Source organism: Phyllobates terribilis, unplaced genomic scaffold (genome assembly GCF_046119375.1).
Source record: "Phyllobates terribilis strain yellow unplaced genomic scaffold, ASM4611937v1 Scaffold_131__1_contigs__length_4997060, whole genome shotgun sequence".
NCBI lineage: Eukaryota > Metazoa > Chordata > Amphibia > Anura > Dendrobatidae > Phyllobates > Phyllobates terribilis.
The window spans coordinates 1,402,501-1,426,595 of record NW_027362891.1 but is presented as its reverse complement, the minus strand read 5'-3'; positions in this window follow the sequence as shown (position 1 = coordinate 1,426,595).

Here is a 24,095-nt window from a genome sequence, read left to right as displayed (position 1 = left end):
CTGAGTCATATAGTGATGAAGTGATTGACAGTTGCTCCTGCTTTCTATCGAGCGTCTCTCCTGCTCTCTCTCTCGAGCGTCTCTCCTGCTCTCTCTCTCGAGCATCTCTCCTGCTCTCTCTCGAGCGTCTCTCCTGCTCTCTCTCTCTAGCTTCTCTCCTGCTCTTTCTCTCGAGCGTCTCTCCTGCTCTCTCTCTCGAGTGTCTCTCCTGCTCTCTCTCTCGAGCGTCTCTCCTGCTCTCTCTCTCGAGCGTCTCTCCTGCTCTCTCTCTCGAGCGTCTCTCCTGCTCTCTCTCTCTCGAGCGTCTCTCCTGCTCTCTCTCGAGTGTCTCTCCTGCTCTCTCTCTCGAGCGTCTCTCCTGCTCTCTCTCTCGAGCGTCTCTCCTGCTCTCTCTCGAGCGTCTCTCCTGCTCTCTCTCTCGAGCTTCTCTCCTGCTCTCTCTCTCGAGCTTCTCTCCTGCTCTTTCTCTCAAGCGTCTCTCTCTCTCTTGCATCTCTCCTGCTCTCTCTCTCTCGAGCGTCTCTCCTGCTCTCTCTCTCGAGCGTCTCTCCTGCTCTCTCTCGAGCGTCTCTCCTGCTCTCTCTCGAGCGTCTCTCCTGCTCTCTCTCGAGCTTCTCTCCTGCTCAATCTCTCGAGCGTCTCTCTCTCTCTCGAGCGTCTCTCCTGCTCTCTCTCTCTTGAGCGTCTCTCCTGCTCTCTCTCTCTCGAGCGTCTCTCTCTCTCTAGCGTCTCTCCTGCTCTCTCTCTCTCGAGCATCTCTCCTGCTCTCTCTCTCTCGAGCGTCTCTCCTGCTCTCTCTCTCGAGCGTCTCTCCTGCTTTCTCTCTCTCTCGAGCGTCTCTCCTGCTCTCTCTCTCGAGCGTCTCTCCTGCTCTCTCTCTCGAGCGCCTCTCCTGCTCTCTCTCTCGAGCGTCTCTCCTGCTCTCTCTCTCGAGCGTCTCTCCTGCTCTCTCTCTCGAACGTTTCTCCTGCTCTCTCTCTCGAGCGTCGCTCCTGCTCTCTCTCTCTCGAGCGTCTCTCCTGCTCTCTCTCTCTCGAGCGTCTCTCCTGCTCTCTCTCTCGAGCGTCTCTCCTGCGCTCTCTCTCTCAAGCGTCTCTCCTGCTCTCTCTCTCTCGAGCGTCTCTCCTGCTCTCTCTCTCGAGCGTCTCTCCTGCTCTCTCTCGAGCGTCTCTCCTGCTCTCTCTCTCGAGCGTCTCTCCTGCTCTCTCTCTCTCGAGCGTCTTTCTAGCGTCTCTCCTGCTCTCTCTCTCTCGAGCGTCTCTCCTGCTCTCTCTCGAGCGTCTCTCCTGCTCTCTCTCTCTCGAGCGTCTCTCCTGCTCTCTCTCTCTCGAGCGTCTCTCCTGCTCTCTCTCTCTAGCGTCCCTCCTGCTCTCTCTCGAGCGTCTCTCCTGCTCTCTCTCTCGAGCGTCTCTCCTGCTCTCTCTCTCGAGCGTCTCTCCTGATCTTGAGCGTCTCTCCTGCTCTCTCTCTCTCTCTCGAGCGTCTCTCCTGCTCTCTCTCTCTCGAGCGTCTTTCTAGCGTCTCTCCTGCTCTCTCTCTCGAGCGTCTCTCCTGCTCTCTCTCTCTCGAGCGTCTCTCCTGCTCTCTCTCTCGAGCGTCTCTCCTGCTCTCTCTCTTGAGCGTCTCTCCTGCTCTCTCTCTCTCTCGAGCGTCTCTCCTGATCTCGAGCATCTCTCCTGCTCTCTCGAGCGTCTTTCTAGCGTCTCTCCTGCTCTCTCTCTCTCGAGCGTCTTTCTAACGTCTCTCCTGCTCTCTCCAGCCCTTGTCTGCTTGATCGCTGATACTGCCATACTTTGTGGTCTGTATACACTGTGTTCCAAATTATTATGCAAATATTATTTTCTCAGATTTTCCCAAATTACCTATATGAATTGCAGTCATTGTAATTTTCCAGTCAAATAACTATTAGAGTACAATTGAAAGGTTTTTGTACAAACTGCCTATGATAACAGTATATTTAAAAAAATAAAACACTCAAACTGCACTCAAAATGCATGTTCCAAATTATTATGCACAGCAGAGTTTTCAACCTTTTAATTTTAATAAAGAACAAAAAAATGGTCTTTTTTGAAATTATAAGCATTAGCAGGTTATTACACACTGAAATCAAACAGTTTTCAACTCAAAACTTTATTCTAGGTGATGTTACATTTGCACATAGGACCGCTTGTTCGAAAGGAGCTTCTGAACTCTCTCGTCCATTGAATTTGTCAGGTTTTGGATGGTTTCTGCTTCAATTGTTTTGCATGAGGACAGAATACCCTCCCAGAGCTGTTGCTTAGATGTGAACTGCCTCCCGCCATCATAGACACTCCTTTTGATGATGCTCCAGAGGTTCTCAATGGGGTTGAGGTCAGGGGAGCATGGGGGCCACACCATAAGTTTGTCCCCTTTTATGCCCATAGCAGCCAGAGATGCAGATGTGTTATGTGCAGCATGAGACGGTGCATTATCATGCATGAAAATGATCTTGCTGCGGAATGCACGGTTCTTCTTCTTGAACCATGGAAGCAAGTGCTGTTTGAGAAACTCAACATACATTATGGAGTTCATCTTTACCCCTTCAGGGATCCTAAAAGGGCCGACAATCTCTCTCCCCATGATTCCAGCCCAAAACATTACTCCACCTCCTCCTTGTTGGCGCTGTAGCCGTGTTTGCATGGGGTGTCCATCAACCAGCCATCCTCCACTCCATCCATCTGGACCATCAAGATCATTTCATGCATGATAATGCACCGTCTCATGATGCACATAACACATCTGCATCTCTGGCTGCTATGGGCATAAAAGGGGACAAACTTATGGTGTGGCCCCCATGCTCCCCTGACCTCAACCCCATTCAGAACCTCTGGAGCATCATCAAAAGGAGTGTCTATGATGGCGGGAGGCAGTTCACATCTAAGCAACAGCTCTGGGAGGGTATTCTGTCCTCATGCACAACAATTAAAGCAGAAACCATCCAAAACCTGACAAATTCAATGGACGAGAGAGTTCAGAAGCTCCTTTCGAACAAGGGGTCCTATGTGCAAATGTAACATCACCTAGAATAAAGTTTTGAGTTGAAAACTGTTTGATTTCAGTTTGTAATAACCTGCTAATGCTTAGAATTTCAAAAATGACCATTTTTTTGTTCTTTATTAAAATGAAAAGGTTGAAAACTCTGCTGTGCATAATAATTTGGAACATGCATTTTGAGTGCAGTTTGAGTTTTTTATTTTTTTAAAAATATACTGTTATCATAGGCAGTTTGTACAAAAACCGTTCAATTGTACTCTAATAGTTATTGACTGGAAAATTACAATGACTGCAATTCATATAGGTAATTTGGGAAAATCTGAGAAAATATTATTTGCATAATAATTTGGAACACAGTGTATATGTACAATTTTAATATGATCAATAGAAATATGTAAATATATTATATATATACACACACTGCTCAAAAAATAAAGGGAACACTTAAACATCACAACTCCAAGTCAATAACACTTCTGTGAAATCTACCTGTCCAGTTATGAAGCAACACGGATTGTGAATCAATTTCTCCTGCTGTTGTGCAAATGGAGCAGACAACTGGTAGAAATGATAGGCAATTAGCCAGATACCCCCTATAAAGGAGTGGTTCTGCAGGTGGTGACCACAGACCATTTCTCTGTTCTCATTCTTTTTGGCTGATGTTTTGGTCACTTTTTCATTTTGCCATTGCTCTCACCCCTAGAGGTACATTAGCATTAGGCAGTGTCTACAGTACAACCCATAGAAGTTGCTCAGGTAGTGCCGTTCATCCAGGATGGCACATCAGTGCGAGCTGTGGCAAGAAGTGTAGCTGTGTCTGTCAGCACAGTGTCCAGAGCATGGAGCAGATACCAGGAGATGTGCAGGGAGCCATAGGAGGGCAACAACCCAGCAACAGGACCGTTACCTCCTCCTTTGTGCAAGGAGGAACAGGAGGAGCACTGCCAGAGCCCTGCAAAATGACCTCCAGCTGGCCACAAATGTGCATGTGTCTGCACAAACGGTTAGAAACCGACTCCATGAGGGTGGTATGAGGGCCCGATGTCCACAGATGGGGGTTGTGCTCACAGCCCAACACCGAGCAGGACGCTTGACATTTGCCACAGAACACCAGGATTGGCAAAGTCGCCACTGGTGCCCTCTGCTCTTCACAGATGAAAGCTCAGTATTGTGTGTGGCCTCCACGTGCCTGTATGACCTCCCTACAACGCCTGGGCATGCTCCTGATGAGGTTGCGGATGGTCTCCTGTGGGATCTCCTCCCAGACCTAGACTAAAGCATCAGCCAACTCCTGAACAGTCAGTGGTGCAACGCGACGTTGGTGGATGTGACTCGCCCCCTGGGCCGTGGGGTACTCGGATCCGGGCAGTAGGGGAACGATGGGAGTAGTAGTGGCAACCCGGTTTCGTGGCTCAGGGTGGTCAGGCCAGTGGTAGTCCGTTATGTGCTGATGTTTATGTCCGACTACGCCACCCGTGGATTTGCGGTTATTAGGAACCGCCGCTGCATGCCGACCGCTGGGGCTGATGAGGTGTGCAGCTAGGGTAGTGTGACTCCCCACGGGAAGAGTGCGGCCCCAGGGCAGTATAGTGGATGGTGGGAGTGATGGTGGTGAGAGTCCCAGTGCTGATAGTGCTGGAGAAGCAAGGAGCACACAGACAACAGGTTGCAGTCCAGGGTCTTTACTAGAACAGGTAAATTGACCCATAAACAGTCCCGGCTAGGAGGGGGACCTGGATGCCTGAGAGCAACGGGGAAATTGGCCCTGGTCAGGGTGAGGGTGTAGGCCTACCGTGCTTTCTGCGCTCCTTCTGGCTATCTCCTCCTGATAGGGTAACAGCCCACGTTTCCAAGCTTTCCATGTATTCTCGCCTGTATGGCCTGCGACGTGGGTTCCTTTCTGCTCCCAGCCTTGTACGGCTTTACTGGTACCTTCTGTTGTGGCAGGGCCTCCAGGCTTCTTAGGCCAAGGAATATACAGTCCCCTGCGGACTGGTTCTCTGCTGGGGGATGTGGAATCCTCTCAGCCTCAGACACCAAAGTCTGGTAAATTAAGTCCTCTTTCTGCCAAGACAGGCTCTCTTCGCCTCTTGTCTCTGGCTTGTGGCTCTCCTCCTGCCACACTTCCTCTTAGGTGCAGTGCAACTGTCTGTCCCTGTTCTGCTCTGGGACAAGTCTCAATGCTGAGACAGGCCATCCAGTTCTCTCTAACCCTGCCCCCAGCACCAGCTTTTATAGGGGCAGCCTGCTCCCCCTACTGGCCTGAGACAGGAGGCATTGCATGCTAATGTTCCCCTGACTAGAGAACCTCCCCCTTGCTCTCAGACACAGCTTTAATACATTTTGTGGCATCCAGGCCAGGGTGACACATTCCCCCCTAGTGAAATTTAGTACTCCGGGACTAAACAATAAACAAAGACAATAAAACATTAATAGACATTAATAGACAGACGACGCACAAATTGAGTTCTTAAGGTCACAGTGTGGCCTGTGACCGGGTGTCCATATCACCAATACAACGGGGAGCCTTAACCAGGTGGGGGTCTGTCCTACCCCAAGTCCTTCACAGTCTTAGTTCATTCCTTGGTTAGGCTCCGAACGCAGTCCATACCAGGTCCCGGTTATAAAAAGTCCATAACCTGTGAGTCCTTACAGTAACTGCAAGAAACTGAAACACGGAATTACCAAACATGCATGTAACTTTGCAAACAATTCAACATTTGGCAACAAGGTTATTTACAATTTTAGTGCGCTCTATATTCTCCAGCGAGCGGGTATCAGCCCCTTTGTGCTCCTGGTTGACCTACGTAGCCCACTGTCTGGTGGTGGACCAACCTGGCTTTCCCCACTAGCGTTAGGGGTACAGCTACCAGCTGGGTGTACAGGTAGGGAAGGCAGCTGTCTGTGGGTCCTTTGGCTTACCGCAGGCATGGCAGGCTCACTGTCAGCAGAGGGTTGACTCTCCTGGGCTGCTGGTACAGGCTCTTCTGCCTCTGGAACCGCTTGCTCCTCTTCACCTTCCGGCTCTGGTGTTGGTTGTTGCTGTGCCGGTTGCAGGAAATGCAGGACGGGTACCACTATGGCATCATTTATGCGAGTCCAGGACTGAGGGAACTCCCCGAGAACGGTGCTGATCATTTCTTCCTTGTCCTCTGCGGGTTCAAGGTCACTCTGATCCTCTTCTGCACTACGGAGTTGCTCGGGGCATCTTTTGAGATGGTCTCTGGAGACGGTACTAGTGGTTTCTCCTCCGTCCTTGGTGATCACGCACACCTTCGGGTTGTCGTGATCAGACTGCAGTACGGTGTAGGGTTCCCTTTCCCACTGGTCGTCCAACTTGTGAAGCCTTCTTTTTCGCTTTAGGACTTGCTCACCAGGTTCTAGGGGACCAGCAGGGGCGTGTTGGTTGAAGAGTTTTTCTTGCCTCTCTCTCACCTGGGCCAGGCTCTTCTCCACAGTCTACTGCACCTTCTTGTACTGCAGTTGCCTTTCCGTATCCCAGTCCGCATCCGGGGAGGTGTCCTCAGGCGTTAGGACTCCCATCTCCAGGTCTATAGGCAGCTTACCCGGTCTGGGTCGCATCAGGTAAGCCGGGGTGCAGTTGGTAGCATTCACCGGGATATGATTGTATAAGTCTATCAGGTCCGGCAGTTTTTCTGGCCACAGGCTGCGCTCCTCCAGGGGCAACGTCTTCAGGAGATCAATGACTATATTGTTCATCTTCTCACACATCCCGTTGGTTTGTGGGTGGTAAGGCGTTGTCCGAATCTTCTTACAGCCATAGAGGTTGCCGAACTCCTGGAAGATTTCAGCCTCGAACGCTGGACCCTGGTCTGTCAGGACCTGTTCCGGATACCCGTGTGGACGGCAGAAATATTGCTGGAAGGCTCTGGCCGCTGTTTGGGCTGTCAAGTCTTTTACTGGGACCACCACTAGAAAACGGGAATAGTGGTCCACGATTGTCAGGGCATAGATGTATCCTGACCGGCTGGGAGCCAATTTGACATGGTCCAGAGCTACCAGCTCAAGAGGCTGCGTGGTGACGATGGGCCTCAAGGGTGTCTTCTGGCTGGTGCGGTCCTTCCTCCTTAGGTGACAAGGGCCACAGTCTCTGCACCATTTTTCTACAGCTCCTCTCATGCCGACCCAAAAGAACCTTCCTCTTAGTAGGAACTCCAGTTTCTTCCAACCGAACCGATGTGTCCCGCTCTGTCATGGTAAGCCCCCAGGACCATAGCTGCATCCCGCCTTGGGACCACGACTTGCCAGGTCAGCTCGTGCGTCCGGTGGTTGACAATCCTTCTGCACAACTTGCCTTCGTAGAGGAACAGCTTGCTCTTCTCTTTCCATAGCTGCTTGGCTTCCTCTGGAGCATCCGGATCTATGCGGGCATCTTCCTGGGTCAGCAGATCTTTCACCAGGCGGATGGCAGGGTCACTATCTTGGGTCTCGGCCCAGCTGTGTTGAGGTAGGGGATTTATCATCACGGTTGTTAGATCCTCCTCCTTCACGCGGTGGGAGTATTGAGCAGCTCCATACCGGTGAAACGCGGGGAGTTCTACCTCCTCCAGCTCTTCTGGGTCTTCGTCACCTTCAGATAAGTGAGGCATCCTCGATAGGGCGTCAGCGTTGGCATTGGTTTTGCCGGCCCGGTACTTGATCAGTCATAGTTGGAGAGACGGGCCATCCACCGCTGTTCTAGGGCACCCAGTCTTGCATTGTCCAGGTGTGTCAACGGGTTGTTGTCCGTGTACACGGTGAACTTTGCGGAGGCCAGGTAATGCTTGAAGCGTTCCGTCACGGCCCACACCACCGCCAAGAATTCTAGCTTGAAGGAGCTGTAATTCTCCGGGTTCCTCTTGGTGGGTCTCAGCTTCCGGCTGGCGTACGCGATCACCCTTTCTCTGCCCTGTTGGTTTTGGAACAGTACGGCTCCCAGTCCCACATTACTGGCATCTGTGTGGAGAATGAAAGGCTGGCCATAATCAGGGTAGGCCAGGATCTCGTCCCCTGTGAGGGCCATCTTTAGCTGGCGGAAGGACTCCTCTTCCGGTTTATCCCACTTGAAGGGCGGCTTTTGGCTCCTGGACTTAGACTGTCCGATCAGGAGGTCCTGCATAGGAGCTGCCATCTTAGTGAACCCGGGGATGAACCTTCGGTAGTAGCCTACCAACCCGAGAAACTGTCTCACCTCTTTGATGTTCGAGGGGCTTGGCCAGCTCTTGATTGCCGTGACCTTGTCAGGGTCGGGGGCCACTCCTTCCGCGCTTACCACGTGCCCTAGGTACTGGTCCTTTGGTTTCAGCAGGTGACACTTCGATGGTTTCACCTTCAGGCCATAGCCTGCCAGGGCTTCGAACACCTCGGCCAGGTGCTTTAGGTGGTCCTCGTAGGTCTTCGAATAGACGATCACGTCGTCCAGGTAAAGGAGGACCGTCTCGAAGTTTCGGTGCCCTAGACATCATTCCATCAGCCTCTGGAAGGTCCCTGGTGCGTTGCAGAGCCCGAAGGGCATACAGTTGAACTCACTCAGTCCCATCGGGGTGGTGAAGGCAGTCTTCTCCTTGTCAGCCTCTGCCACAGGAACCTGCCAGTACCCGCTAGTAAGGTCCAAAGTAGAAAAGAAGTTAGCAGATTTTAGTGCGGCTAAAGACTCCTCTATTCTAGGCAGCGGATATGCGTCTTTGTGGGTGATACGGTTGATTTGTCTATAGTCCACGCACATTCTCATGGTGCCGTCTTTCTTTTTGACCAGAACCAAGGGGGCTGCCCAGGGGCTACAGCTGTCTCTAATAACCCCAGCTTCTTTCATCTCTCTTAGCATGCCCTTTGCGTTCTGATAATGTGCAGGGGGTACAGGTCTGTGCCTCTCTTTTATTGGTGGGTGGCTCCCTGTGGGGATGTGGTGTTCTATCCCTTTTACTCTGCCGAAGTCTAGCGGGTGCTTACTAAAGACTCTCTCGTACTCCTGTACCACCCGGTAGACTCCTTGTTTTTGGTGCAGGGGAGTGGAGTCAGCACCCACACGGAGTTTCTGGCACCAGTCCTCCTTTTGTTTCTGGGAGCCATTACCCTCCGCCTGAGGAGATGGAGGCAAGGGTTCCACGGCCCTGATAGCTTTGTGTTCGACAACAAACAGTTTGGCGAGTGTAGCGTACCTGGGTAAGTGTACTTCCCTCTCCCCAATGTTGAGGATGCGGACGGGCACCCTCCCATGACGGACATCAACCACCCCCCGGGCTGTCAAAATGGTGGGCCTGCTGTCTGAGTACACGGGTTCTACCATGGCTTGGTAGTCTCTACCTCTCAACCCGATTGCAGTCCGACACCAGATCATCATTTCACTTTTGGGAGGCATGGAAATGGGGAATGGGTCACTCAGTCTTACGCTACCGATCTCACCACCAGACAGTTCTACCTGCTGCCGTCTCATCAGGGCTTTTATCTCCTTGTTGAGGACTCTCTGTTGGCTGGAACTAGCATTCACCGCCACCTGTTGTAGAATTACAATTACCTCTGAAAGACAATTTTCAATTACGTTAGTACCCACAGTTATTTTAGGGTGACTTTCACGACGGTCAATGTCCACAATAATCACCCCCTGTGCCGGCAGTTCAACTTTACCAATTTTAATGGTCATCTCCTTGAACCCCATCTGCGGCACGGGTAAGCCATTACTGGCGATGATGCTCAAGTTATTGTCTGGATACCGTGTGATATCAGCATCAGTCCAATACTGCTTAAAAAGTACATAAGGGATAGTGGTTACTTGTGACCTATTATCCAGCAAGGCGCTCATGGGGATACCGTCCAGCACCATGGGTAAAACCGGGCGCCCCCCAACGTACTTATTACGCCAATTGTAAGGGCCTGGTGATCTTATGCCTGGGGGTTGGCCCTTTGCCCCAGGTTGGACCCTTTTAAATTACAGTACCAGGAAATGTGTCCGGGCTGGTTGCATCGACGGCAAATGGGCTGTCCATCCTCTGCGTAGCGGTCTGTGGGCCTCCCTCGGAACGACGGGATCCTCCTCTGTCGACGCCACGGGACATCCTCCGGACTTGAAGCCAGCTCGATGGGTCTTGACGGGTCCACTTGCAACGCCTGGACGGTCCTGGTCAACGCCGCGACGCTCCTGGTCAGCTCCTGGACTTGGTGGTGCAGGTCTTTCGACGGGGCTTGGTTCAGGGCCTGTGCATCAGCCCCCACAGGATCCATAGAGGAGGGCGCCGCCTCCTGGTGGTTGGTGAGAGCAGGGCGCCGGGGGTTTATAGCGCCACTGGTTGCAGATTCACGGAGCACCCTTATGGCCCTGTCCTTAAATTGGGCAAAGGTTAGGTCGGGGTTCTGAAAGAACATGAGATGCAGTTGGGCCCTGTGGGCGCTAGACAGCAGACCTTCTATGAATTGTTCTGTTAGCAGCTTATCCGTTTCCTGCACACTGCCAGGGTCAGTTTGTTGAATAGCCCTCAAGGCTTCCTGCAGATTTAGGGCATAGTCTCTGATGCTGTCCTGTGCCCGCTGCTTACATCCATAGAACCTCATTTTAATCTCAGCGGAGGTACGTGTGTCAAAGGTACCCCGCAGCCGGGCCAGAATACCCTTCACAGTCCTTTTATCCTCAGTGGGCCATGATTTTACCTCCCTTTGGGCTGCGCCAGTTAACTGCCCTGTCAATATGCTGACCTTCTGTTCCTCTGTCAGGGGGTAAACGTGGAACAAACTGTATAGCCTTTCCTTGAAGTCAGTTAGGGCATGGGGCTCCCCTGAGTATTTGGGCAGCCAGGCCGCTCCAGGGATGTAGGGCAGGGAAAAGGGCATCACCGCTGCTGCAGCTGCGTTGGTGGTAGTGGGCGCCTCTGTGTCCGACATCTTCCTCCCCCCTAGTTAAGCGTGGCCTACCTTCCGACGATCCTCTTCTGTAGGCCGCGGCTCCGCTGCTGCTGCTCTGGACGAGGACCTTGCGTCGCGTCCTGATGACGTCAGCGTCGCTCTCTCTCCCTTCCAGGACCTTGCGCAGCGTCGGTGCGTGGGGCGGAGCTTCGGATCTCGCGCGGTTTTGAAGTCCACGCCCCTCTTCTTCCCGCGCGGCGTCCTGAAGATGGCGTTCGATGGCGAGAAACAGCTGCGGATGGCGGGAAGACGGCAGAAGACGGCGGGAAACAGTCCAAGATGGCGTCTGATGGCGGGAATCGGCTCCGGATGGCGGGAAACGACTCCGGACGGCGGGAAACTTCGCCACAGGTAAGTTACAAAAGTCTTTTTCAGGCACGCAGTACCCGGTGGTTGCGGGCATGAAATCCTGCCGACTACGCCAAAGCTGACTCGCCCCTTGGGCCGTGGGGCACTCGGATCCGGGCAGTCTGGGAACGATGGGAGTAGTAGTGGCAACCCGGTTCCGTGGCTCAGCGCGGTCAGGCCAGTGGTAGTCCGTTATGTGCTATTGATTATGTCCGACTACGCCACCCGTGGATTGCGGTTATTAGGAACCGCCGCTGCATGCCGACCGCTGGGGCTGATGAGGTGTGCAGCTAGGGTAGTGTGACTCCCCACGGGAAGAGTGCGGCCCCAGGGCAGTATAGTGGATGGTGGGAGTGATGGTGGTGAGAGTCCCAGTGCTGATAGTGCTGGAGAAGCAAGGAGCACACAGACAACAGGTTGCAGTCCAGGGTCTTTACTAGAACAGGTAAATTGACCCAGGTAAATTACCTGTTGACCCAGGTAAAAAGCCGCCGGCTTTTAAACAATCACACAGCCCCATACTGCTTCCCCGCAGCCTCCCACCCCGATCCTGCGCTCCCCCCGCCACCTCCCATCCCGATCGTAAGTTAGGACCGGGCGGGGAGCGCAGCACCAAGGAGCAGGGAGCGAAGGACCCGGGCGGGGAAGCCGGCAGTGAAAAGACTACACCGCCGGCTTTCCCGTTCTGTGCTGCGCTCTCCCGCCGGTTATTTCAAATGAACAGCTGAGGTATCAGGTGATGCTGATCAGCTGTTCATTTGAAGTAGCCGCGGTGCCCTCAGAGGGTTCATGTGAGTTCATGCTTCACTGCATGAACTCACATGAACTTTCCCACGGCCGCACAGGTCAGCCTCACCTCCCAGACCATCAGACCCATCATGATTGGTGTGTGCGCAGGTGTCTGTGCGATGTGTGCGGGTGTGTGCGCGATGTCTGCGGGTGTCTGCGTGCAGGCAGACATAGGCTAATGTGACACTACTACTCCCATCGGCCTATGTCTGTCCCCCGTCCACTTGTGCCAGCAGGATCAGCTCGATGGGAGCAGTAGCTATTTTAGCTGCCCCATATGTTATTTTTGCCCCTATACATCTTTTATGTTTTTAGGCCCCCCATATATTTTTTTTGTTTTTGGTCCCCAATAAATTTTAAATACATTTTTCATTGGTGGCCAGTGGTTACCTAAAATAAATTAGTTCATACATTACCTGTCCCCGCCGATCGCCACCTAAAATAAAGTAAAAAATAAAAAACTACACCTATACTCACCTAGACACCTAATTCCCCGAAGCCATCGATCTCCTGTAATAAAATATAAAATAATAAACCACAACCTTATCCTTACCCCTCCGTAGTAGTCCACGAGTGTCCCACGAAGATCTCCAGTTTAGAGCAGCCACATAAAATGTGACCGCTCTAAACCACTGCCGCCGCTAGAATGACGGGGCCGTAAAGCAGCCCCATCATTGCATAAACCGGTGTCTAGGTGAGTATAGGTGTAGTTTTTTATTTTTTACTTTATTTTAGGTGGCGATCAGGTAATGTATGAACTAATTTATTTTAGGTAACCACTGGCCACCAATGAAAAATGTATTTAAAATTTATTGGGGACCAAAAACAAAAAAAATATATGGGGGGCCTAAAAACATAAAAGATGTATAGGGGCAAAAATAACATATGGGGCAGTTTAAATAGCAGGATCAGGCTGATGGGAACTACTGCTCCCATCGAGCTGATCCTGCTGGCACGAGTGGACGGGGGACAGACAAAGGCCGATGTGAGTAGTAGTGTCACATCGGCCTATGTCTGCCTGCACGCAGACACCCGCAGACATCGCGCACACACCCGCACACATCGCACAGACACCCGCGCACACTCCAATCATGATGGGTCTGATGGTCTGGGAGGTGAGGCTGACCTGTGCGGCCGTGGGAAAGTTCATGTGAGTTCATGCAGTGAAGCATGAACTCACATGAACCCTCTGAGGGCACCGCAGCTACTTCAAATGAACAGCTGATCAGCATCACCTGATACCTCAGCTGTTCATTTGAAATAACCGGCGGGAGAGCGCAGCACAAAACGGGAAAGCCGGCGGTGAAGTCTTTTCCCTGCCGGCTTCCCCGCCTGGGTCCTTCGCTCCCTGCTCCTTGGTGCTGCGCTCCCCGCCCGGTCCTAACTTACGATCGGGATGTGAGGTGGCGGGGGGAGCGCAGGATCGGGGTGGGAGGCTGCGGGGAAGCAGTATGGGGCTGTGTGATTGTTTAAAAGCCGGCGGCTTTTTACCGCCTGCCGGCTTTTAAACAATCAGGAGAATTCTCTCACGCTGGGATGGCATTCCGATATTAGCGTCCCATTGACTTGCATTGGTTTCCGGTATCGGAATCGGCGATATCCGATACTTTTTGGGTATCGGTCCGATCCAATCCGATCCGATATTTCCCGATATCGGAAGGTATCGCTCAACATTAAGTAATACATAAGAATAATATGTACTATGTCTGACCACTACAAACACTCATCTGAACTGGTCCAAGTGCTGTCAGGTTTTTTCACGGGCAGCACTTAGACAATACGGTCGTGTGAATATAGGCTTATGATGCATCTGGTAATAAACATGTTAAGGATGGGCCGCTACTCATGGGCCACTGCTGTGTGCTTGCCCCCCAGGCTAAAATGTGCCAGCCAGCCCCTGCTGCACCGGGTGCCAGAAAACCTAGATACACCTTTGGAATAGGTATCCTGCAAAGTAAGGATGGGGTTTGGTGTTTTTAAATGATTTTATTGACTCTGTGCATTTATATTTTGTATCAATAATATGATATGGTTATATATATCTTCTGGATATCAGGAGGGCTTATCCCTGTGCCTTGACTCTCTCCTTCTCCTTCGATGTCCTGTATAGGCCAAAAAAAACTACGCGTTTCGAGGACTCACAGTTCCTCTTCGTCAGCTTCTCGCTGGTAGTCAAACTGGTAACCTAATAAAGTCCAAACGCCCCCCACAAAGATAATACAACCAAAGAAATGGAGGAAGATCCAATACTAACAAGACGGTGCAAAAGGACATATGGAGGTGCAATAGAACTAAGATAGAATTCCAATAAGAATAGACTGTGTGTGAAAAAAATAATAATAAAAAAGACTTTGTTCAAACTTTCACAATTAGTTAAAAATGAATAAAAATTATATACTTATATTTCTGATGGCTATAAAAAACAGTCTGTTAATCAGTGTATATTACCAGGATAGTATAAATTCGGCACTTAGTACCATCCAGAGATAAAAAGGAAAAAATGAAGGAGAAAAATAAAAACATTATATAGTATCTCCAATAGGGGTATCAATGTATAGAAACAAATACATATATAAAATAGGTGGATTCAAAGGAATATATCCAAAAGACATATTATATTGATAAAATATAAGGAGGTTCATAAAAGTGCAATGTAAATGTTCAATTGGTACTGGGATAAAAAATACATACAGTATATACCGCTGCGAGTTGAAGGCATACAGCTGACTCTCGTGATTAAGGCCCTTCAGAGCCAAGCTATTTAATGTGAAGATCCATTTGGATTCCATCCGCGACATTAATCTCAGGTAATCACCTCCCCTCCATTTTCTGGGGACTAATCGGATCCCACAAAACTTAGTGTCCTTATAAGATTGGTTGTGGAACTTCCGGTAGTGCCGGGACAGTGGATGCCCTTCAAAACCTTCATTCATGTTGATAAAGTGTTCCTTCAGCCTTTTGATAACTTGCGCTTTGTACAGACATCTCCTCCTGCCAAGGCATAAAAAGGGTGTGGCTTGGGGTGTGGATAGGGGCGTGGCCAGACTACACGTGCCGCATGGTTTCGCCCTCTTTCTAGTCCTCATAGGTTGGCGGTATGCTTGTACTGAGGAGATCTGGGATATCAGTGATTAGGTCCCATATTGTGCACTGTAAGGTCTGGAAAAGCTCCTTCTATCCGTCTCTGTAGCACCAGAGGAAGAACAGAGGGGAAAAGACAGGATTTTCTACATGTCGCGTTATGTAGATGTTCTGCAGATTTATCACAACCGTCCACAAGAAGAAACTGCCATCACAGAGCCGCCTTTAGCTGTTGGAAAAGTTTAAACTTAGTTTTGAATAGTTGCTATAGCCAACAAGGACTTTCTATTTATGCTGGGTCACATGATGCTGGTGCTGGGTGATGTCATGTGACGGAATGTTGTGGGTGATGATGTCACAGAGGGCGTTGTGATGTCACCCTTGGGGTATATAAGGGGGCTCCATCCACCTGGAGCTCATATCTCATTGGCCATATCTTGGTGCTGAGATACCCCCTGGAGACAATGAGGATCGCCATATTGTTTCTGTGCTGTACCCTGTTCTACCCTGTGAATTACCATAGGCTGCCGGTGAGTACCTGTCTATTATTACATATGGAGGACGTTTAGAATCAGCTGCGGCAGGGGAAGGGGATGGGGAGGGGGGTCCTGTAAGAATTTACCTGCGGGAATAAGAGGTTATGGCAGGGAAAGGAGCTTAGGAAGTGACAGTCAGAGGGGATATAAGTGTGGGGTGACCCCTCTGACTCCCACATTCCTGCCTTGTCCTTGTAGTGATTAATGACTTTGGTGTTGTCCCTTATATATCACTTTGCAGTCACCAGTGATCGCTCCGCACTGTGATCCTAAACTACAGTCTCATTTACCTTTTTGCAAACGCCCAGAAGGGGAGGAGTGACATCACACCCATGTGAGCAGATCCCGCCCACTTTTACTGCAGTCGTAATGCGAGCTAGCTGTATTCTGTTTTCATGGAAATATCAGCAGCTGCTCCCCCTAGTGTTTACAAGATGAAAACATCAAAAGAGTTAAAATATTTTTTTCAGATTTTATACCATTAAAACCTTTTTAAATATATATGTGTATTTATATATAAATATAAATACTTTACAATTTTACAATTGTAAAAAAATTGCTGACACTTTCCCTTTAAAAGATCTAAAGACGTTCTGCTTCATGTGCCATTGTGACCAATCACAGCACAGATTATATTTTTTAAACTTTTCTTGAAAAACTGAAGCTGCTCCGTGATTGGAAATCATGTGGAAGGGTTCTCTTTTAGACATTTAGTTAGGTCCAAAGTATCAGTGACATGATGGATAGAACTGTGCAATGATGTCACAGAGGGCTTTGTGATGTCACCCCTGGGTATATTAGAAGCCTCGGCCCATCTGCAGCTTGTATCTCATTGACCATACCTTGGTGCTGAGAGACCTCTGGAGATGATGAGTATCATCCTATCATTTCTGTGCTTTACGTTGCTCTACCCCCCACATTACAGTACACTGAGGGCGAGTATGTTCTCATCAATATGGAGGTCACAAGGATCAGCTAATGAGAATATCGCCTCTTGCAGGACTTCTCATACTGGACACGTGACCGTCCGTCATATGAAAGTCCAACTGTAAATAATATTCCATGGACCCTGGAGGTGAATCCCAAACTTCTTCCTGATCTTCTCAATGGGATATTTCTGAAAGTTGCTTGATAATGTATCCATCACTGTATAATAACAAGGGCTCTCTGTTTGACTGGATTGGGTATAAATATACAGGACTTTATTATGTTTTTTTTCTTTATTATAGGATGACCCACTACCCGTGGATCTCAGAAGAAGCACCTATCAAGCTTCCATCAATCTTCCTCTTTGGCTCTTCCGTGGCGCAGTTTTTGTTGCGGTGATGACACTACTGACAATACTAGAGTATTTGGCCTTAAGTCTTGTCCTGAGCAAGTGGGCAATGTCTGAACCTGGTGAAACAATCAGAAAACTCCTGAGAACAAAACCATTCTGAAGGAACAAAGTGCTTGTAAGGAGCCGATTTGCATCCCTCAGATTCAGAAGCAAGACTCCAGGAGAACACCTGTCCTGCCCAATGGCAAATGTTCTACTCCATCCATGGCTCCTGCACCGCAGGATGCGAAAAAGGTTCCTAGTTGCAACTATAAAGTGGCGTTCAGTGATATTGTCTGGGTCAGAATGATCCCTCACAACAATATAGGAAGAAGAGCTCGAAGTTCAACGGAGCTTAAAGAGAGGTTACTGATTTTTCAGAGAAGCCAACAACCCAGAATTCCAGAGCCAAGAGCACCAGAACCTAGAACACCAGAACCTACCATGTCAGAACCTAGTATGTCAGAACCTAGAATGCCAGAGCCTGAAATGCCTACAACACCTCAACCCAAAATCAAGAGGAGAAGATGTTTCCTTAGATGTCTTAGAGGCGAGGAAGATTGAGAAGGCAACTGCTTGAACTTTCCCATTGCTCGTGTTTTCATCACAGGTTAGTCCTATACATGCTGTCTGATGGGCACCATCTTACTACATACAATGCAGCATTGCACCTGAAATCGCATGGATATTTTGTCACACACTTGCACTTTAGCACCTTATCATATGGCGCATATATCTATGAACGCTTTGCTAAGTATCACTGTCTAGTATGTGCTTCTGATGAACCTATTTTAGGAAAACGTGTCGAGGTTTGGCATACTATGTACTTGAGTTTGGCGTACTATGTGCTTGTTGGTAAATTCTATTGCCATCTATAATCTACTAGATATTATAATGTCTCTGGTGGGATGCCCCATGCCGAATTGTTGATAACTGACTATGAGCATTGTCCTCTATTTCTTATCTACTATGGTTACAGGTTGATGTGAAGAGAGCTGTGCCATTGGTAGCGATTTTTCTACTGATTTGTCAGTTATATTTATGTTAGTTTAGCAAATTTCTGCTTGTAGGGTCTAATGTTTTACCATAGTGTATGTTCTGTGAGCTAAATTGTCATACTTATGCACTAGATAGATTATAAATTGTGATGCTTATGTACAAGATAGATTATTAGTTTAATCGGTGATTTTTTAAATATTTTTTAGCATCAGGAGACTCAAGAATCGCATCTTACAGAAGACAAGAAGCCTAAATGCCGAAGGGTGATGACCTGTTGATGGCCCACAGCTGGAGGGTCATTACCTCTTGATGGCACAAAACTGGACAGAAGATAAAAACATTTGATGGCACACAGCCGGAGGGTGATGATCTATTGATGGCCATAGCCAGAGGGTCATTACCTGTTGATGGCACACAGCCGGAGGGTGATGACCTATTGATGACCATAGCCAGAGGGTCATTACCTGTTGATGGCACACAGCTGGAGGATGATGACCTATTGATGGCCATAGCCAGAGGGTCATTACCTGCTGATGGCACACAGCCGGACAGAGGATAATTACCTGTTGATGGCACACAGACGGATGGTCATTACCTGTTCATGGCGCACTGCCGGATGGTCATTACCTATTGATGGCACACAGCCGGAGGGTGATGACCAATTGATGGCCATAGCCAGAGGGTCATTACCTGTTGATGGTGCACTGCCGGATGGTCATTACCTGTTGATGGCACACAGCCGGATGGTCATTACCTGTTCATGGCACACTGCCGGATGGTCATTACCTGTTGATGGAACACAGCCGGAGGGTGATGACCTATTGGTGGCCATAGCCAGAGGGTCATTACCTGTTGATGGCGCACTGCCGGATGGTCATTACCTGTTGATTGCACACAGCTGGAGGGTGATGACCAGTTGATGTCGGACTGCCGGATGGTCATTACCTGTTGATGGCACACAGCCGGACAGAGGATCATTACCTGTTGATGGCACAAAGCCGGTCAGAGGATAAGATCTTTTGATTGCATACACCGGGTCCCTCCCTGATAACAGGGAACCCTGGGGAATACTTGTCATCTTGATCCCCCACTGACTAAATACTTGCTCCACCTCAGCCTACACCATCATGGAGGACACTTCCACCTGTGTCCACTGTAAGGTTCGACTTTCTTTTATCATTTCAGCAGATTAATAAACATCATAAAGCTGTAAAACTATCGAGTAATTTATTATAAATTATTATAAAGAAATATAAAGTATAATAGATAGCTATAGAGGGCACAGAAGACGACTAACTATAGTAAGCATGGTATCGCCTGATATATACTGTATATTCTAGATGGCGCTATTACACTAAATACATCACAACCTCCAGGGTGATATTACCGTACAATGTGAGATCACTAATAATGGCCACAGATTATGAGAAAATGACCAGCTCCATAGTCCTGGAGTTATTATAAATGTCTCTAGTGTGAGGCAGGGACTGGACGAGTGTTGGAGGGAGGTATATTCCCCCAGGACGTCCTTTATGTATCCATGCTGTAGAATCTGCCGTATACTTCTGTTCTAGCAGTCAGACATTTCACTCTGCAGATCACAGGCTCAACATTGTGTAAAACTACCACCGTATATAAGAGCACTCAGAATAAAAACTAGCGGCATGCCGTGCACTGCCCACGTCATGTGTACGGGATACAGGACCTGCAGGACCTGGTACGGCCATTATAGTTGATAGATTAATGATACCTGTGCAGATGAAGGGAAAAAAATATGTGCAACAGCAGGAGGAGAAAGTCTCAAAATGTAATTTGAAGAGTATAATAGAGAAATGGGAAACTTCTGGAGATGCAGATAAGTGGTACCAGGGCAAAACGTAAGTGCAGTCAGACAAGGGAAAAGTGCAAATGATCCAGCGTAAAGGTTTGTTTAGTAGAAAAAATATTAAAACTTAGCTTTTATTAGCCATATAAAACACTGCTCCACAAAGAATACAGCAAATGTGCAACTATCATAGCTTACAGACCTACACGTTTCAACAAATCATGTCTTAATTATGGCCCTACTACTAGAATGACAAAAAGGCATATATATATATATATATATATATATATATATATATCCACGTGCCTGTATGACCTCCCTACAACGCCTGGGCATGCTCCTGATGATGAGGTTGCGGATGGTCTCCTGTGGGATCTCCTCCCAGACCTGAACTAAAGCATCCGCCAACTCCTGGACAGTCTGTGGTGCAACGTGACGTTGGCGGATGGAGCGAGACATGATGTCCCAGATGTGCTCAATCGGATTCAGGTCTGGGGAACGGGCGGGCCAGTCCATAGCTTCAATGCCTCCATCTTGCAGGAACTGCTGACACACTCCAGCCACATGAGGTCTGCCATTGTCCAGCATTATGAGGAACCCAGGGCCAACCGCACCAGCATATGGTCTCACAAGGGGTCTGAGGATCTCATCTCGGTACCTAATGGAAGCCAGGCTACCTCTGGCGAGCACATGGAGGGCTGTGCGGCTCTCCAAAGAAATGCCACCCCACACCATTACTCACCCACTGCCAAACCGGTCATGCTGAAGGATGTCACTCTCCACGGCGTCTCCAGACTCTGTCACGTCTGTCACATGTGCTCAGTGTGAACCTGCTTTCATCTACGAAGAGCACAGGGCGCGAGTGGCAACTTTGCCAATCCTGGTGTTCTGTGGCAAATGCCAAGCGTCCTGCATGGTGTTGGGCTGTGAGCACAACCCCTATCTGTGGACGTCGGGCCCTCATACCACCCTCATGGAGTCGGTATCTAACCGTTTGTGCAGACACATGCACATTTGTGGCCAGCTGGAGGTCATTTTGCAGGGCTCTGGCAGTGCTCCTCCTGTTCCTCCTTTCACAAAGGCGGAGGTAGCGGTCCTGCTGCTGGGTTGTTGCCCTCCTACGGCCCCCTCCACATCTCCTGGTGTACTGGCCTGTCTCCTGGTAGCGCCTCCAGCCTCTGGACACAGCCAACCTTCTTGCCACAGCTCGCATTGATGTGCCATCCTGGATGAGCTGCACTATCTGAGCAACTTCTGTGGGTTGTAGAGTCTGTCTCATGCTACCACGAGTGTGAAAGCACAACCAACATTCAAAAGTGACCAAAACATCAGCCAGAAAGCATTGGTACTGAGATGTGGTCTGTGGTCCCCACCTGCAGAACCACTCCTTTATTGAGGGTGTCTTGATAATTGCCAATAATTTCCATCTATCCTCTATTCCATTTGCACATCAGCATGTGAAATTGATTGTCAATCAGTGTTGCTTCCTAAGTGGACAGTTTGATTTCACAGAAGTTTGATTTACTTGGAGTTATATTCTGTTGTTTTAAGTGTTCCCTTTATTTTTGGAGCAGTTTATATAGATACATACAGTGAGTACGGAAAGTATTCAGACTCCTTTAAATTTTTCACTCTTTGTTTCATTGCAGCCATTTGATAAATTCTAAAAAGTTCATTTTTTTCTCATTAAAGTACACTCAGCACCCCATCTTGACTGAAAAAAACAGCAATATAGAATTTTTTTGCAAATTTATTAAAAAAGAAAAACTGAAATATCACATGGTCATAAGTATTCAGATCCTTTGCTCAGACACTCATATTTAAGTCACATGCTGTCCATTTCCTTGTGATCCTCCTTGAGATGGTTCTACTCCTTCAATGGAGTCCAAATGTGTTTAATTAAACTGATAGGACTTGATTTGGAAAGGCACACACCTGTCTATATAAGACCCCACAGCTCACACTACATGTCAGACCAAATGAGAATCATGAGCTCAAACGAACTGCCCAAGGAGCTCAGAGACCGAATTGTGGCAAGGCACAGATCTAGCCAAGGTTATAAAAGAATTTCTGCATTACCCAAGGTTCATAAGAGCACAGTGGCCTCCATAATCCTTAAATGGAAGAAGTTTGGGACCACCAGAAGTCTTCCTAGACCTGGCCGTCCAGCCAAACTGAGCAATCGTGGGAGAAGAGCCTTGGTGAGAGAGGTAAAGAAGAACCCCAAGATCACTGTGGCTGAGCTCCAGAGATGCAGTAGGGAGATGGGAGAAAGTTCCACATAGTCAACTATCACTGCAGCCCTTCCCCAGTTGGGCCTTTATGGCAGAGTGGCCAGATGGAAGCCTCTCCTCATATGAAAGCCCGCATAGAGTTTGCTCAAAAACACATGAAGGACTCCCAGACTATGAGAAATAAGATTCTCTGGTCTGATGAGACGAAGATAGAACTTTTTGGTGATAATTCTAAGTGGTATGTGTGGAGAAAACCAGGCACTGCTCATCACCTGCCTAATACAATCCCAACAGTGAAACATGGTGGTGGCAGTTGTTAGAACCCTCCTGTTAGTTTTTTCTATTTTGTGGTCATGTGACCTTCTGCCTATTTATTCCAGCTCCGCCCTTCAGGCTTTGCTGGACTTCAGTGTTACTTTGACTCTTAATCTAGCCAGGTGCTTTGTACCTACTGTATCTCTCTAGTTTGTTTGGTCCTTGGACCACTAAGTACTTTTGTCTGTTTGTCTTCTTCTGCTACTACTTCTGCCAGGAGGTGTCCAGTTTTGTCCCAGTCCTTAGTTCTTTTAGGGACCCCTCCCTTTAATCTATAGGTCTGTGTTCAGATTAGCCGCGGACATAGGCGGGTCTGTTTGCAAGGAACAGGTTGCCCGCTGCATCGTAAGGAATCAGCTTAGTCCTATTGTATGGACAGATTTCCTCTCTTTCCTTAGTTCTTGTAGCAGATCATAACAGCAGTATCATGCTATGGGTGTGTTTTTCAGCTGCAGGGACAGGACGACTGGTTGCAATTGAAGGAAACATTAATGCGGCCAAGTACAGAGATATCCTGGATGAAAACCTCTTCCAGAGTGCTCTGCACCTCAGACTTGGCCAAAGGTTCACCTTCCAACAAGACAATGACCCTAAGCACACAGCTAAAATAACAAAGGAGTGGCTTCAGAACAACTATGTGACCATTCTTGACTGGCCCAGCCAGAGCCCTGACCTAAACCCAATTGAGCATCTTTGGAGAGACCTGAAAATGGCTGTCCACCAACGTTTCCCATTCATCCTGACGGAACTGGAGAGGATCTGCAAGGAAGAATGGCAGAGGATCCCAAAATGCTGGTGTGAAAAACTTGTTGCATCATTTCCAAGAAGACTCATGGCTGTACTAGCCCAAAAGGGTGCTTCTACTCAATACTGAGCAAAGGGTCTGAATACTTATGCCCGTGTGATATTTCAGTTTTTCTTTTTTATTAAATTTTGCAAAAATTTCTTCATTTCTGTTTTCTTTCAGACAAGATGGGGTGCAGAGTGGACTTTAATGAGAAAAAAATGAACTTTTTAGAATTTACCAAATGGCTGCAATGAAACAAAGAGTGAAAAATGTAAAGGGGTCTGAATACTTTCCGTACCCAGTGTACATGCATGGAAATAAATGCAGAATTATATTTCTTAATACTGCAGTATCAGATCCTGTCTTGAATTTAACCCCTGTGGTATCCAATGTGAAAATCCACAGGGACTCCCCTGATGAATTACAATTGAGGAAATCATGAATTTTATATTCTCTATCATTACTTAAGGACATAAAACTATCTGTTTTAACCGCATGTAGACACGCTTTGCACCGATTGGCTCCACATCTGAAGAAACCTTTTGTGCTGAGCCAATTTGGTTGTACAGTATTAGTCTCACTCAGGGGTGGATTAAGAGTAGCAAGGGCCCCCTCCACACACCTGATTTATCACGTGACATGTCACATGATCCCCGTGATAGATCATGTGATAGTTCACGGGAAATTAATTTGGCATAATATTAATTGTGCTGCCCCATCTGAGAGCAGCACAATATTGGGGCAGATACCCTGATTCCAGCGATGTGTCACTTTTTCAGCTGCTTGTTGTCATTTTGAGAAAATCACCGTTTTATCTGCTGCAGATCTAGCAGCTCTCTGAATGCTGCGCTCTGTATAGCCCCGCCCACACCACTGATTGGCAGCTTTCTGCCCATGCTCAGTGTACACAGAAATCTACTGATCAGTGATGGGGGTGGGGTCCTACAGAACTTAC